The following is a 17,405-nucleotide window of genomic DNA, read 5'->3' on the forward strand; positions in this document are numbered from 1 at the left end:
CATCCCAGGCCAGTTGCTTTGAAACAGAATTGTTATCCTCCGGTTAACTCTACTTCCTAGGGCTGTTATTCTGAGAGCTACCTCTTCATATTTTTTTAATTTTCTTTTTCTATTTCACTTTCAATCTCGTCTCTCCCTCTCTGACAATTCCGCCTGGCTGCTTTCCAACAGGCCTGTCCAGTTTATCCCTGTACATGCAGATAATACAAAAGGATACAAAGAAGACTGCAAATGCAATTATAAAACTGTCTCTTCTGCCCAGTCACAGTTTTTAAACAGCAACCTCCCTTTCAGCACTGCTGGAAGAGAAGAAAAAGTAATCTAGAGCCCTTCTAAGCCATGTCCTTATTTATTCTGGATGAAATGTCCTGCAGGAAGCTTTAATTAGACCACATGTATGATAAACGAACAGAGAAGGCTGAAGAAAAAAACAAAACAACTAAAAAGGGTAATGGTGTGATTACTTCTACTTCTTAAAGCTGTACCTCTTGGAGGTGAGCCCAGTTTACACATGGCTTGGGAGTTGGAAGTAGGGACATGTACGTTATGGCAGAAGATAGGTTAGCCTGGCTTGAGTTGGTATGAAGCACAGTGGGGGTGGGACAACTGCCCTCTCCTCTTGTTCCACCTAAAAGGCTCCCCTGCATTGCTACCCTCTGCTCCAAGCCACAACGCCACTCACTCAGATTTGGCATGGCCGCCCCTCCGAAGACAGGGGTTTTCAATGAAAAACTGGGGTTTCAACTACATGAAAATTTTCATGGGAAGTGTCTGCTTACCACAAAAAAATCTGACTTTTTGTTGGAAAACCAAAAAAAACCAACCAATTCTGTTCTCAATTGAAAATGTTTGCGGAAAAAAAAACCCCCATTTTTCTCCCAGATATTTTTAATATAATAACGCATGCACAGACACAAAAACACATATGTCTTTGAAAAGCATATTTATATGCCAGTTAACTGTCATAAATGCATAAAAGCAGACTAAAGATTTGTCCTAAGATTATCCCTATGCATCCAGATACAGTACCAGGAGCTAAAGCGGAACAACACACAGACAGACACACAATGAGTCCAATTCTGCATCTCATTTTCATGCAAAACTCTTACTGACATTAGAGGAGTACTGTCAGCTCAAATTTGGACCCATATTTAGATTTTGAGAAATTATTTTTTTAAACAAAATTTAAGATCAATAAAAATGTTGCCATGTTTTCTTTTTAGGCCGTGATTCAAGAAAGCACTCCAGCACATGGTTCAAACAGATTTAAGGATGTGCTTAAAGTTAAATATGTGCTATCCTGAACTGTGCATTTGAGATCTGTCGATGAAAATACCTATCTCTTATACAGAAGTTATTATTTTCAGGTCTAATTTGCATGCATGTTTTTTGTAATTGTGTGTGCAACTTAGTCACACAAAAATATGTGCATTTTTGTACTTACAAATGAAGCTGCATTTTTCCAAAAAAATACAATGCAGACCAATAATTCTTACTTTAACATTACAACATGTTGCTTACATCTTGCGAACTCTTTCCAAATGTACATAAAGTTCCATATACAAACTAATTATATTGCAGACCTTTAATATTTCTCAAGGGCACCTTCCTCTGTGTGTGTGTGTTTTTATGGTTATATTTAAAAAGGAGTATATATAGGGTAAAAAGGCACATAAGCCCATACAGAAGAGAGGAAAATAGTTATAAGACCAGTCTATCTAGGATGATAGCAAGCATCACATACTAGCCACTGCTGGAGATAGGACAGAGGACTAGATAGACCATGTTTTTGATTCGGTATGGCAATTCCTACATTACTATGAAGAAAAGAAAGACGATAGTGATTCTTTGTGTCTTTTTTATGGTTTGCCATGCAAATACATGCAAAAGGCAGAATATGGCCATATTTTGCCAACTACACCCTGCTGACTTCATACAGGGGCAGAATTTAATCAGCATTGTAAAGTGAAGTTCTCTATTTAACCATACAAGAAGTACAGCATGGTCAGCAGCTCCAAGCTTCCCACGCATACCTCCGCTTATTAATGTGCCTCAGCCCCGTCCTGCTGTGATATCTAGCAATGAAAGAAGGAGTTCCGTCTCCATGTCCCATTCAGCCCTTGGCTTCTCTTGATTATACCATTAATAAGGATGCTAATTAACCAGTATAGATCAGGATGCAAATTATTTGGAAGGACTGAACTAAGATCACCTACTTTTTTCGCCTAGCCCATTAACAGCCATCAGAAGGTCGTGATTTTCAGTCACCCTCAGTCTAGGACCGTTTTGGTCTGGTGATCTAGAGATGAATGGCCTTAGGTCAGTGCCAATCCCTCTAAGCCAGGCAGCCTATCAGGCCTTTTTAACCTTCTCTATGAAGATTCCAACTCCTGCCTCTGCTTGTTCATTGGCAGGCACATAGCCTTACCTTGTCAAAACCTCGCCTGGGTTTTCATTGTGTGATGTCCATTATGTTTTATGGGTCTCCTGCAGATAGGCTCCCGGGGACTGTTTTGCAAAGGTAAGAGGTAAAACATTTCTTTCTTATACATATGCTGAATAGTTAAATGCATTTTCATGTTATCCCACGTGCTGTAGAGATACTAAATGTCCTTCGTATCTAAATGTTCATGAGCCCATCATTAGTCTGGGAGTCTCCTGCAAGACCCTTTGACTTGAACAGGAGTTCGGGCTGCTCAGAGCCTCTTAGGAACAGGTCTTAGTCATACAAAAGCTTTTGAGTCTCATGTGTTTCTTTCTACCAAGGTGGGTAAGACAAAGCTGAGCTCACAATTGTGTCTGAATTTTAGGCAGTTGGCTGAGAGCAGAGTAAGCTTTTGCCCAAACCAGAGCCTCATGTTAGTCAATGCTGGCCCCAAGACAGCCTGGAGATCAGCCCAGAAGCCATTCCTGGGTGGGCTGGGTGTAAGGAGAGATGGGTAGAGAGCAAAAGAAAAAATTACAAATAAGCCAAAGTGGTAATTTCTCAGACGATTAACTAAAAAAATGAATTGCGATTAACAATATTAATCATGATTAATCATACTGTTAAACAACAAAATACCATTTGAAATGTAATAAATATTTTGGATGTTTTTCTACATTTTCATATAGATTGTATTCTGTGCTGTAATTGAAGTCAAAGTGCATATTTTTGATTACAAATATTTGGACTGTAAAATGATAAACAAAAGAAAAGTATTTTTCAATTCACCTCATACAAGAACTATAGTGCAATCTCTTTGTTGTGAAAGTGTAACTTACAAATGTAGAATTTTTTTTTGTTACATAACTGCACTCAAAAAACAAAACAATGTAAAACTTGAGAGCCTCCAACTCCACTCAGTTCTACTTCTTGCTCAGCCAATCGCTAAGACAAACAAGTTTGTTTACATTTACAGGAGATAATGCTGCCAACTTTTTATTTACAATGTCACCAGAAAGTGAGAACAGGCATTTGCATGGCACTTTTGTAGCTGGCATTGCAAGATATTTACATGACAGATATGCTAAGCATTCGTATGCCCCTTCATGCTTCAGCCACCATTCCAGAGGACATGCTTCCATGCTGATGACGCTCATTAAAAAAATAATGCGTTAATTAAATTTGTGACTGAACTCCTTGGGTACAATTGTATGTCCCCTGCTCTGTTTTACCTGCATTCTGCCATATATTTCATGTTATAGCAGTCTCGGATGACGACCCAGCACATGTTCATTTTAAGAACATTTTCATAGTAGATTTGACAAAATGCAAAGAAGGTACCATTGTGAGATTTCTAAAGATAGCTACAGCACTCGACCCAAAGTTTAGAATCTGAAGTGCCTTCCAAAATCTGAGAGGGGTGAGGTGTGGAGCATGCTTTCAGAAGTCTTAAAAGAGCAACACTCTGATGTGGAAACAACAGAACCCGACCACCAAAAAAAGAAAATCAAGCTTCCACTGGTGGCATCTGACTCAGATGATGAAAATGAACATGTGTCAGTTCACACTGCTTTGGATTGTTATCAAGCAGAACTTGTCATCAGCATGGACGCATGTCCCCTGGAATGGTGGTTGAAGCATGAAGGGACATATGAATCTCTAGCGCATCTGGCATGTGAATATCTTGCAACGCCAGCTACAACAGTCTCATGAGAACGCCTGTTCTCACTTTCAGGTGACATTGTAAACAAGAAGCGGGCAACATTATCTCCTGCAAATGTAAACAAACTTCTTTGTCTGAGCGACTGGCTGAACAAGAATTAAGACTGATTGGACTTGCAGGCTCTAAAATTTTACATTGTTTTATTTTTGAATGCAATTTTTTTTACATAATTCTACTTTTGTAAGTTCAGCTTTCATGCTAAACAGATTGCACTACAGTACTTGTATTAGGTGAATTGAAAAATACTATTCTTTTGTTTTTTACAGTGCAAATACTTGTAATCAAAAACAAAGTGAGCACTGTACCCTCTGTATTCTGTGTTGTAATTGAAATCAATATATTGGAAAATGTCGAAAACATCCAAAAATATTTAAACAAATGGTATTCTATTATTGTTTAACAGTGCGATTAATCGCAATTAATTTTTTAAATTGCTTGACAGCCCTAGTAATTTCCTCTCACACTTCAGCTTTTTACATCTTTACTTGGTATTTTGGAAACTGCGTGAGCAACATTTAGTAAAGCTGTTTCTTCCCTACTGGCTAACTCAGTCTATTAGCCACTGATCAGGTTTCCGTATTTAATAGAGGGGCCTAAGTAGCAATATTTGGATATGCACCTGGATTCTGGACACTTTGGGGTGTCTGGATCTGTGGTTTTGGGCCATCCCCCTACACAGATAAAAGCTGTTGCAAACTGTGGATCCAGATTCAGCTTTCCAATACCCTCATAATACAGATGTTTTCAGACCCCCAACTTTAACTTTTGACCATCTCTGCCAATTTAACATACCAGTATAACATAGCCAACCTCAGCAACAACACCCAGGCCTTAAATATAAATTAATGGAGATATCCTATTGCCTAGAACTGGAAGGGACCTTGAAAGATCATTGTTTCCAGCCCCCTGCCTTCACTAGCAGGACCAAGTACTGATTTTGCCCCAGATCCCTAAATAGCCTCCTCAAAGATTGAACTCACAACCCTGGGTTTAGCAGGCCAATGCTCAAACCACTGAGCTATCCCACCCTCCACTTGTCAGTGATCACAGGGCCAAGCTTAAGCGCAAATGCATATGTTGAAACCCAGGCTTTTGCAGCCTCATTGAGCCTCAGTAGCTCATAGCTTGAGACGGACTGGAGTCAGAGTCCTCACTATTCTGAGGGCCCCAAGGTAGCGTCTATCATATATGTCCATTTCTTGCTTCCAGCAGCAGCTCCAACGGGAGATAGGACTTGTGATTTTGGGAGACCTAATGGTAGCTTTATTGCTCAGGGCCCAACAAATTGCAACACCACATCTCAGGTGTCTATGCTGATAGCTCTGCTCTCCATGACACAGCATTTGGCCATTTTGAATAATCAGGAACAACTGGAGAAATGACAACAGGACTGTTATTCAGTGCTTCATTTGCAATGAAAGAGGGGCCAGGGCTCAAGCAACTGTTTTACTTTTACAGACATGCGTCTGACGAAGTGGGTATTCACCCACGGAAGCTTATGCTCCAATACGTCTGTTAGTCTTTAAGGTGCCACACACAGGACTCTTTGATGCTTTTTACAGATCCAGACTAACACGGCTACCCCTCCGATGTTTTACTTTCATAACTGATGCGGCAAGTCCAGCGGTGCCGGGGCTATGAACTGCCTAAGCCTACAGATGCCCCCGGGGCTCAGCCCTGGCAAGCCCTGGCACAAATTAAGTACAGCTCTTATTTCTCATGATCCCATCTAGTCCTGTGGCTCCTTCATTCCTCACATGAAGTTGTTATGTTCAGCAACAGCATCATGTCTAGTTGCCATGGAAATGATTGTGATGTCGCACGGGGAATATTATGACTTCAGGTAGCAAACAGGCAGCAGGTGAGTAGGACTCTTAGGAAGCCGGAATTTGGGTGACTTCAAATGTAATCCCATCCCTATTCAGCAAAGCAGCTAAACTTATGAGTAACTTTGAGTGTGGTTAAGTTTCATTGGCTTCAATGGGACTTAAGCACATGCTTAACTTTAGCCATATACTTAGGTGCTGAATTGGGGCCTGCTCCCATTGAAGTCAATGTCAGATATGTCATTGACTTTAATGGGAGAAAGATAGGATCCCAGGTCTTCATGCAATTATCCTGACCTACTTAGAAAAGGGGAAGAGAAATTCAGAAAAGATCTGCTCTGTCAGCAACAGAGTCAACTTCAGCTAGTGTGTTTTTCAAAGGTTAACATTAATGTGCTGTATTAACATAAAGTTAACGTACTGATGCTTCTGCTGGATGTTCTATGCACTATCCGTTCCTGCTGTACATTGATTTCTGTCTGATAAACATAATACACACTGATGAAAGTAGGCAGAAGCTGAAGGGAGACTGGCTTATCAGCCACAAACGTCTGGAAGAATCAGAAGTTGAAATCAAAGGATAATAATATTTACATCTTTAAATGGACTTGGAATGTGCATTAAACCAGAGGAAATGTCAATCCAGTCACCTTCACACTGATAATTCATCACCATACAGCATCTTCAGACATTTTTATATTGGAAAAATAAATTCAGTACACAAGAAAGTTAATTAAATTAGATGGGAAATGCCAGGAGTATATTGATATATAGATATATCATTCCCCATACACTCATGAACTTATATGTATCCACAACTACACTTTGGATATGATAAAACCCACATACCTATTCTGCACAGACAAAAGGGACATTGATGTGTCTATACCCAACCTATAGATAAAGGAGATCCACCAACACTTAGTCTACCTCTAGGCTATACCTACAATCATTCTACTGAGACATTCAGATCGCAGAAGTACAGCAACCTTTCTATAGATAGATAACCAGGCCCCACCCATAACCATCCCATCGACACAACGAGATCATAGGTGTATCAATGTGTACCATTTTGTAGCAAGACAATATTCCATGTTAATCCACCTTATAACCACCCTGAAAAGACTCAACCACATGTACTGTACAAGTACCCTGCAGAGACAATGGGAATAGGCACAAACCTATAATTACCTAGTAAAGACAATCAGCTCACACATACTCCCACCACCTGTGGTTCTAAATGAGGAAAAGTGTTAGTTACACTGTTGTATTTCTATAGCGTCTCTGGAGAAAAAACAGAGGGTGTAATGAGCTACCAAGCTTGTGATAAGCTTATATGAGGCAGAATTAAAATGTACTTGCAATTTACCCCTACCACAGTTTCAACAATCTGTGAGAAGGAACACAGAGCAGGGGGCACAATTAAACTTTCTCACTTCCTCTTTAATTTGGAGATATGCAGAGAGAGAGAGAGAGAGAGGTATTTATATGGTTTCACAGCCAGCAGTCATTTACCTTCCTCAGATAGAAGAAAGGCCAGAAGAAACAGATGAAGAAGAATAAAGACACGCTCTGGTGACGAGAAGCTGCATTATCATGATCCTGACAGAGCTGTGCAAACCTTGTGTAACGAAATCTAAAAGCAGCAGAACTGATGATGATTTGGGTATAGTTTTCCCTGGAGGTTTGATGATTTACCCTAAGTTCAAAGTGGAATTCAGCCATTATGAATTCATGGGCACAAACCCCAAAGCCGTCATGTGATGATGGGAAAGAACCACAGAAAGAGTCACTGTCTTCTACTGCTGACCAAGGAATTGTATTAGAAGAAAGACAGTTTTATGACTTTGTTGAAATTCCACCAGGAACCCAAACTGCTGTGTTTTTGCACAGGATTATTTAGGAGTCTCATCGATCCAGGAAGTTATCCAAACTCAGCAAGATGATGAGCACACCTTCCAAGGGACTCACGGCTTGAAGTCAATGGGAGTCTTTCAAATGACTTCAGTGGGCTTTGGATTAGACTCTAAATAACCACACATACAGACACACACATCTACTGAATCCAAAATTCTTTTTTCATGGCTCCCTTGTCCCTCATTATAATGATGGAGAAACAAGAAACACATGCCCATGCACACATGTGGAATCAAACCTAGAGAAATGTAAATTTCTAAATAAAATATGTCTCAATCAGGGAGGAGAATCTTGGCTGCATAGGCTAAATCTGTGCTCACTTCAAATAAGCTTTATAGACAAACCCTCAGCAAATTCTGGCTCTCCTACCTAACATAAGTTTTGGGACCCATTGGGATGAATGGAGCTACATAATTGTAAGATCATCAATATCACTGGACCAAATTTTGAAGTCCACACTCAATTTTTACTCAGTCCTTAGGCAAAACTGTCACAGACAACAGCAAGGTTTTGCCTGAGTAAGGATTGCATAAGAATGAGAATATGAGCCATTCTTTCTAAGCTAAATGGCACTTTGCTTTCATTTCCGTGAGTGTGCTTGTGTGTAGGTGGTGGTATGTGTGTGGTTATTTTTTCTCTTGGGAGATGTGCTAGTCACCTTGGGCCAGATTTACAAAGGCATATAGGCACCCAGATGCAAATAGATGCCTAGTAGAATTTACAAAAGTGCCTAAGCAGGATAGGCCCCAAACTCCATTCAAAGTCATATTAAGACTCCTTGCTAGGTTGCATAGATAGGCAGCGATAGAAGATTGTTACCATTTGACAACTAGCTGGTGCTCTCTGGTCCATCTTTCTCAGTCCTGGAGCAGGTTTCCAGATCACAAATTGCAACCTTATTATTGGATGACATTTGTATATAGTGCCATAGGTGTGCATAATTAGCTGGCTCTCTTGGTAGTTCTGGTGGGCAAAAAGACTGATCTATCTTAGGGTTGTATTCTGGTGCCCATCACTGTAGGATCTGAGCATTTTCCACATAAAACAGAGATAGTGAAGTCTCCAGTGGACTTCATGGAATTTCTGGCAGGCCTCCCTTTTTTAAAGTGAAAGCTCTACGTGGGGTAGGGGTGCAGTTTAAAAAAAATGTTAATTTATTTCTAAGGTTAATTCATTTCAATTTTGTATTATTAATTAGGATGATTATTATTAGTTTGGTTTAGTGGATTGGGGTTTTAGATGGAAGGGGATGGCAATGTTGTGACTGTCATTCTAATGGCGGAATGGCCTTTTTGAAGAGAAAGGTTTTGCAGTATTTCTTACAGCGGGTCAGACTCTGGATTCTGTCAGACTAGTATCCTCACACACAGGAATTCAGGCTTTAGCCCAGCTAATCCAGTAGTTACCAATCTGTATTCTCCTATGGGCCGGGGCCAAATTACAGGCCAAATCCAGCTCACCTTGCTTAGGTGGGTAATTTAATCAATGGTGTTATCCATGTGGAACAGCTTACAAGGACTAGGGATAAGTATTTTACTAGGTGGAGCACATCAAAAGGGATCATGGATAGGGATAAGGTTTTACCTGAGCCCCAGTTTGTCAGGTGAATTTTTTGTGGGTTCAAACTGTGCCCCCAAAATGGGGGGCTGTGCCACTGCAAATGTATCCCTTGGCGTAAGTCCAAGAATACGGAAAGAGTGAATTTGTTGGTGCTCGACACCTTTCAATAACATTCACCTTGCACAGAAAAAAAAAGACATTTCCTTAATTCATAGAAAACAGACTGTCCCAGGAAAGATGTTGTGTGTGTGTGTGTGTGTGTGTGTGTGTGTGTAATCATTTATTTATTTATTTCTGTGGAGGCCTACATTGCTCTCACGCGCTGCATATTTTGTAGCTACATAAGATTACTATGGCAATAAGGCACTGAAGTGATTTTTTAAAGAGAAATCAGCTCTCAGCCACTGCAGTTTGAATTAAACAAAAGTAACCCAAAGCAGCAATGTAATAACCTTAAATGATCCACAGTTTTAAGCAGCTTAGGCATAATGGAATTCTCTCGGCTTTTCACAAATGTTTCACAGACGTGCAGATAATAATCACACTGCCAGGTTGCCCCTGACAGAAGAGGACTGAAAACAAAACAGTGGTCTCATAAGAGAAGATGTTGTTTCCCTCATTCCTTTTATCTATCTGCCTAGCTCTTGTATGACGCTCAATATTATAGTATCTAAGTTCCTTCACAGCCCCAGAGCACCATGCATTTATGGATCTATAAATATCTTCATATGCGGCATGGAAATTGCCACTCTGGAGCAGACTAATGGTTCATCTAGTTGGGTATTCTGTTTCCAACAGTAGTCAAAGCTAGATGCTTCAGATTAGAGGAAGACATAACTTCAGGGTCTTTGTGAATTGGGTTTGCTAAGGAAGAGATTTTGGTATTCAGATTGTTCAGGTGGCTAGTCCCCTATGTATCTGATTTCTGAGCCTGGCTAGCCAGGCTTTTCATAGTGATTAGTTTAGCTGTGCTTATGGTCTTTGTAACATTTATTTTTGTTTGCAGTTTTCTCTGTGTTTTCTTACCCCAGGACCAACGTACATTGCTTTTATTTTGAGAAGCAAAAATGGATATGGTGGTTTTTAAGTCGTGGCAACCACTGTTAAGTGCATTAGAGAGGAAACTGGCTTCTGGTCTGAATGGGAATGGAAGCAGGAAAGTAGTTATGGCTTGGGGTGCGACAAGGGAGCTGGCTCTGGTCAATATGGACCTGGGAAAAGCTGAATGAACTTGGGGGTGGGGAATGAGATGCTTGATTACACCTTCTCCTAGGCTAGCAAATTAATCATATAATCATAGGACTGGATGGGACCACAAGTCCCCTACACTCATGGCAGGACTGAGTATGATCTAGACTATCCCTAAGGTGTTTGTCTAACCTGCTGTTAAAAATCTCCAATGATGGAGATTTCACAACCTCCCCCGGCAATTTATTCCAGTGCTTAACTCCCTGACAGTTAGGAAATTTTTCCTAATGTCCAATCTAAATTGCCTTTGTTGCAATTTAAGCCCATTGCTTCTTGTCCTATCTTCAGAGGTTAAGGGGAACATTTTTTCTCCCTCCTCCTTGTAACAACCTTTTATGTACTTGGAAACTGTTATCATGGCCCCTCTATTTTGACTTTTGCTGGGGATCATCTTATGGCTTCACAGATACAGAGTAGAGACAGATCCATGCCCTGAAGAGCTTACAGTTGATGTACACAAAGAGGATAAAGAGAAAGGATCTAACATGGAAGCAAAATGATTGAGGTGGAATCTGACATGTCTTGGTAGTTCCATGATTCCCCATCCTCCTTTTATTCCCCTCTTTCCTCTCCCCTTCACCTACTCTCCCTTGCCATCTGTCACTGAACCACCCCCTTCTTCTATAATAGTGCCTTTCCCAACACCCCCCATTTCCCTCTCCTGTTTCCCACTACAGTGTATACAAATGTCAAGTTCTTTTTTGTATTTTAGTCCCTTTTTATTTGTAAGGACTAAGACACTTCCCTCAATAATATTTTGCAGCAGTGAGTTCCATAGGTTAATTAATAATCTGTATGGTCAGGCTGAAAAGGGCATCTTCAGTAGGCATAGCCATAGCTATGCCAAATGATGGGCAAATGAGGGAGATACCCAGTAAGTTAAATGGCAATGCTATGATTAATTTATATATATACACAGAGAGAGAGACCTGCAAACAACACTGCTTCCCAATATTTCAATAACTATTCTTCCTTATATGCCCAGGGCCAGGCCTTTTATTCCACACTGATTTAAATGCAGAGGCAATGTTATTTTTTTCCTTATGCAGAGGGAAACTATGTACTTTTGCTCTGAACTGCTTTTATTTTTGATGAAGGGAACACATCAAAACAAGAAAGAACAAAAGTAAAGTGGCTGTGAGAGAATACAGGGTGTCCATCTCCCTGGTGACATGTTGCATCCCTTCTACCTTACAAATGGCAGCTGTCTTCTGCAGACAGCAGGCAATAAAATCATAATATTTACTTAGCTGCACACACTATAGGTAGGACATACAGAGTATGGGAAATAGGGCCATGTAGTTGCTGTTCACATATATGGCATTGTATATTCATAAATTTGTACACAGATAAATCATTCAGTTAATTTATAATAAAAAAAATACCTACCTTTCTTGACCTTCACTTTCTGCACTCACAGCAAATATATGCAGAGAATCTACAGTGTCAAACTGGATTTGAAACAAAAACTGTTAAATGATACATGACTCAACTCTACCCAGCTTCCTTGGGAGGGCTAGGATTGAGCAGCAGTAGAAAAATGGATCCAGTGGTATAGTCCCTGAGCCATTGCACTGATATTTTCCTTCATATTGCAAAGTGAGCTGCTTAGAGTCGGGCCCAAGTCACTAAGTTCAGGGCCAGGTCTGAACACTCCCAAAATGTAGTGTGGCTTCAGATAGAGCGTTTCAGGTCCAAAGCATCTCATCTCTAGGTTTCCAAACCATATGGGGGAAGGGGGTTGTTCTCCAGAATTCTTGACAGTAAATAAAGAGTAGAGAGAAGGAAAAGGAAGAGATTTTCAAGATTGCTTTTTAAGAAATGAGGAAGCTCCTCCTTTTAAGCTCCCTGTACCACCTGCTGAGGATGCACAGGGTCTAACAGGTTTCAAGATTGCTTTTTAAGAAATGAGGAAGCTCCTCCTTTTAAGCTCCCTGTACCACCTGCTGAGGATGCACAGGGTCTAACAGGAGTTTGAGCTTGCTTGGGAATTCCACGTTCTCTCTGGAAGTTCAGCATTGTCTGGGCTGTGTGTGAGGGTGGAGGGAGAGATTCCAAGCAGCGTTGGAATTCAACTGTCAGAACCAGGAGCACCACACACACATACATTATATACATACCACCCTGGAATCAAAAGGACTTAGAGAATGAGTCAGTTGTAAACCTCAGATAGCGATGGACCCAAATCAGAACCTCAGATCTGGTCAGCCCAAACTTTAGTGACCTTCGGCTCCAGAGCTGGATCTGAATTTAGCAGCTAGGCCCATCTCTAACTCTAGCCCACCCACACTGAACCCTACAAAGCCAACTGAGTCTAGACTAGCCCTGAGGAAAGTAGCTGGTAACAAGTCTTTTGTTTGGAACCTCTACTCACTTGGGGAAGCAGAAGAGCCTGGCTTTGGGCACCCATCCCTACAGTGTGACTGGGAGGAAGTGGCCAAGTCCAGGTCCAGGCTCTTTAGTTTCACTGAACATAGATTCATAGATTCATAGATTCTAGGACTGGAAGGGACCTCGAGAGGTCATCGAGTCCGGTCCCCTGCCCGCATGGCAGGACCAAATACTGCCTAGACCATCCCTAATAGACATTTATCTAACCTACTCTTAAATATCTCCAGAGACGGAGATTCCACAACCTCCCTAGGCAATTTGTTCCAGTGTTTAACCACCCTGACAGTTAGGAACTTTTTCCTAATGTCCAATCTAGACCTCCCTTGCTGCAGTTTAAACCCATTGTTTCTGGTTCTATCCTTAGAGGCTAAGGTGAACAAGTTCTCTCCCTCCTCCTTATGACACCCTTTTATATACCTGAAAACTGCTATCATGTCCCCTCTCAGTCTTCTCTTTTCCAAACTAAACAAACCCAATTCTTTCAGCCTTCCTTCATAGGTCATGTTCTCAAGACCTTTAATCATTCTTGTTGCTCTTCTTTGGACCCTTTCCAGTTTCTCCACATCTTTTTTAAAATGCGGCGCCCAGAACTGGACACAATACTCCAGCTGAGGCCTAACCAGAGCAGAGTAGAGCGGAAGAATGACTTCTCGTGTCTTGCTCACAACACACCTGTTAATGCATCCCAGAATCATGTTTGCTTTTTTTGCAACAGCATCACACTGTTGACTCATATTTAGCTTGTGGTCCACTATAACCCCTAGATCCCTTTCTGCCGTACTCCTTCCTAGACAGTCTTTTCCCATTCTGTATGTGTGAAATTGATTTTTCCTTCCTAAGTGGAGCACTTTGCATTTGTCTTTGGTGGTGGGCAGCAGCAGAATGTGGACATCTAGGGGTTCATCAATGCTCTAGTACCAAATAATTTCCAAGAATCATTGGGGTCTGCTCCTGCTGCTGAGTTTGCAGGGTCCTCAACTTTGTCTGAAGCATTGCCTGCCAGCATGGTGCAATACACAGCCCGATGACTGAAAGGAAATACACTGATGGCGGTGATGCATTCTTCTTCTAACAAAGAAAATAGTGCAGGAACTTGAAAGAGACTCTTCATGACTGAACAACACACTGTCAGCCGATCCTGTGTGCACGACGGGTAATTAGTGACTTTGATACCTGTGGGGAGCAGGTCATGATTTTGCTGCCAGGAATTTCAGTGCGACAGACACATCATTACAGTAGTCGCTGCTATTTATTAATGCACCTCCGCAGTGAAATTTCATATCATTTTCTGGGAGAAAAACAAAAGCCGTATGTGGGTGAGGAGTTTATTTTTAATAGAGGAAAAGTAAAGCTGCTTAGTGTTTTCGTACAAAACCGTGTCTCTCCTAAGGAGATGAAAATGAGGGAGAGGAAGAACCTGACAAATATCCACTGAAAACAGTTCTTTAAACCAACAAATCACATTCCCAATGTGACTAGATCAGTGAAAATCAATAGAAGGTGATATTACTCTGAGATACACATATGTGCTTGCCCATCTGGCTTGTCAAATATAGGAACAATATGCTTCCCTCTTAAGAGATGGAGCATGCAGCAAAGAAGCTCTGCAAACCTTGCTGGTATCTGAGGAGATGAAGAAAGGAACACTTTAGAAGAGGGTTTTTTAGGGGGATATTATATACTGGGAAAAGATGAGGAAGTGTCTTTGGCCCAAATTCAGCAAAGCATTTAAGCACATGCTTAACTTTAACCATTAAAGCCAATGGCACTTAAAGCACTTAAGCATGTGCTTTGCTGAGTTGGGACCTTTTTGCTGAGCGGCTTTGTACATTGTTGTCTCCTGAAGTCTATGCTATATTCCATTAAAGACTGCATGGTACAGGAGTTTCCAGGTGTACATATAATAGCCATAGATACAGTCCCAAGCACATAACTCAGGGAACTTTTTATTGGGACATACTGTACTGTGTTAGGCTCAGAGAGGCATTTATCAAGGATAATGAATAGGTGTTGAAGCCACCAAATGCTCATTAAGTCATTGAGTAGGAAGGCTGAGTCAGTTGAATACGTAACTCAATACAGTGCCTAATTCAGTACCTAATAATCACTCGCTTTCTTCAGTTTAAATAGAGTAGATACAGTATGAACCAAGTAATTTACAAAAACATGATGAGGAGGAGGGAAAAGATTTACATTGAACTATTTATATACTTGCAATGGCTCACATCCACTAATTTCATTAAATAGCTTCCTCTGGTGTTAGAAATATCTCTGGTGCTTTTTGGGCTATTCATAAATAGAGGCTTCAGGGTACACGAAAGGCCAGTTTTTATTAAGCATGTCATTACCCTCTGGTGGCTGTGATGTGAAGTGGAGATCTCAATCACATTCCTTGGGGTCAGCTTTGGATAGCTCTAATATCAGCTCTACAATGAGCCCCAACCTATGAATTCATACAGCCCTCATTGGCATAGTGTCTGAGCACGTCATCATCATCAGTGGGTTTTATCTTCACAGCACCCCTGTGAGGTAGGGAACATTATCCCCGTGTTACAGATGGAGAACTGAGGCACAGGGGTGATTAGGTGACTTGTCCAAGGTGTCACAGTAGACAGAGGTGGGAATGAATCCAGGGTCTCTTGAGTCCCAGTTCAGTAACCTATTCATTAAACCAGAGGTTCTCAACTCTTTCATTCAGCACCCACCCCTCACTCCCCTGCTATGTAGCTGGGATCCTTCTCTCATTTAACGATATAGGAAGGACAGGGAGGTAGGACCCCTGTTCATAACTCCCTGGTGTGTTGTGATCCTCAAGTTGAGAAGCTCTGCACTAGACCATCCTTCCTCCCCCTTATTAGCAGCCTGAGCAGAGAGGCCAAGAAGTGAATGGCCCATAGAGACTGGACTCTCCTCTTAGCCCTGGTGTCCATTTGCAGCAAAAGTGAGGCACACTGACAGGGGACAATGTCTGGTGTGCAGGAGCGCTGCCAGCTTTTTTGCCGCCCTAGGCGGCGGAAGGTCCCGCCCCCGAAATGCCGCCCCCAACAGAGGCGGCGGAAGGTCCCACCCTCGAAATACGGCTGATGACCGGGGCGGCCAAAGATCCAGCCGCCGCGGACACCGCCCACCAAATGTTAGTGCCCTAGGCGACTGCCTAGGTTGCCTAATGGGTTGCACCGGCCCTGCTGGTGTGGGAAACTTGACTGGCCGCCATCTATGCTGTTCTGTGAATAAAGACTCTGGTCTACCTGGGTAACAAGCCCGGCACCTCTCGCCAGCTGTACATTCATTTTAAAGATGACAAGGCATCTCTAATCAAACATATTATTGTGCATGGTGCATAGTTACACCTTCCATCTGCCTTTTCCTCCGCTGCTTTCTTTAGTTATCGTTTATTCATAACATTTGAGACCTGAAGCTTTTCAAACAAATGTTCTCAATAATTATAGCCATCTCATCTGGAATTAACAAGCCAGCTATTGTATCCTGATTCGTGATCAATGGAATGTTAAAAGAGGCCTTATTGAGTTTAATAAGTATATAAGTTGCCAGTTAATGAAGTGAAAATTATGTCACCAATAATTGTGTAATTACATTCTTATTAATGCATTCAAACATCTTGCAGCTTAATTGGCATTTAACAAGCTCGTTATAGCAAGATAATTAGATAGCCATTAATTGGTAAAATACTGATTGACATGTAGTATGTTAATAGATGCGTAGCTTGCTATAGTTGTCTCGCTATATGCTAATTTAATGCTTTCATGCCTTTATCAATTAGAGGGTTTAAAATATACAAATTTAATGTATTATAAAGTGATTGTATATTTATTGGTGAAGTTATTTTGATAATCAGTGCCACTGTGACTATTTTTTGTCTGCATGTTTATCTCACATTTCAATGCGAGCTCTTTTGGAGTTTATAAGTACTATAATAAATGCATGACTTCCTAGGACTTCATGGTTGTCGCTATGCTATAGATCACAGTCATTGAGAACTTCATAACAGTAACAAAGATAAAATCTGGCTCCTCTGTTTCTGAAAACAGAAGTCCTACCATATGAGCTAATGAAGAATCCCCAGTAGCTGTCTGTAATATAAGGACTATGATACACAGCTGAGCTGTTTTAAGTCCATTCACGGTTGCGCAGTGGTGCACAAACCCGCTAGCTAGCTCATTATAATAATTATGCCTCTCTATGGCAGGATTGCGTCAGATAGGATATCTATCGCACTCAAAGGATGATCTGGAATTACATGCCATCTACTTCATATCAGGGCACGTGCTTAATGTCTCTTTCTTACTAGGAAGGA

This window comes from Malaclemys terrapin, chromosome 7 (assembly GCF_027887155.1).
Source record: "Malaclemys terrapin pileata isolate rMalTer1 chromosome 7, rMalTer1.hap1, whole genome shotgun sequence".
Lineage (NCBI taxonomy): Eukaryota > Metazoa > Chordata > Testudines > Emydidae > Malaclemys > Malaclemys terrapin.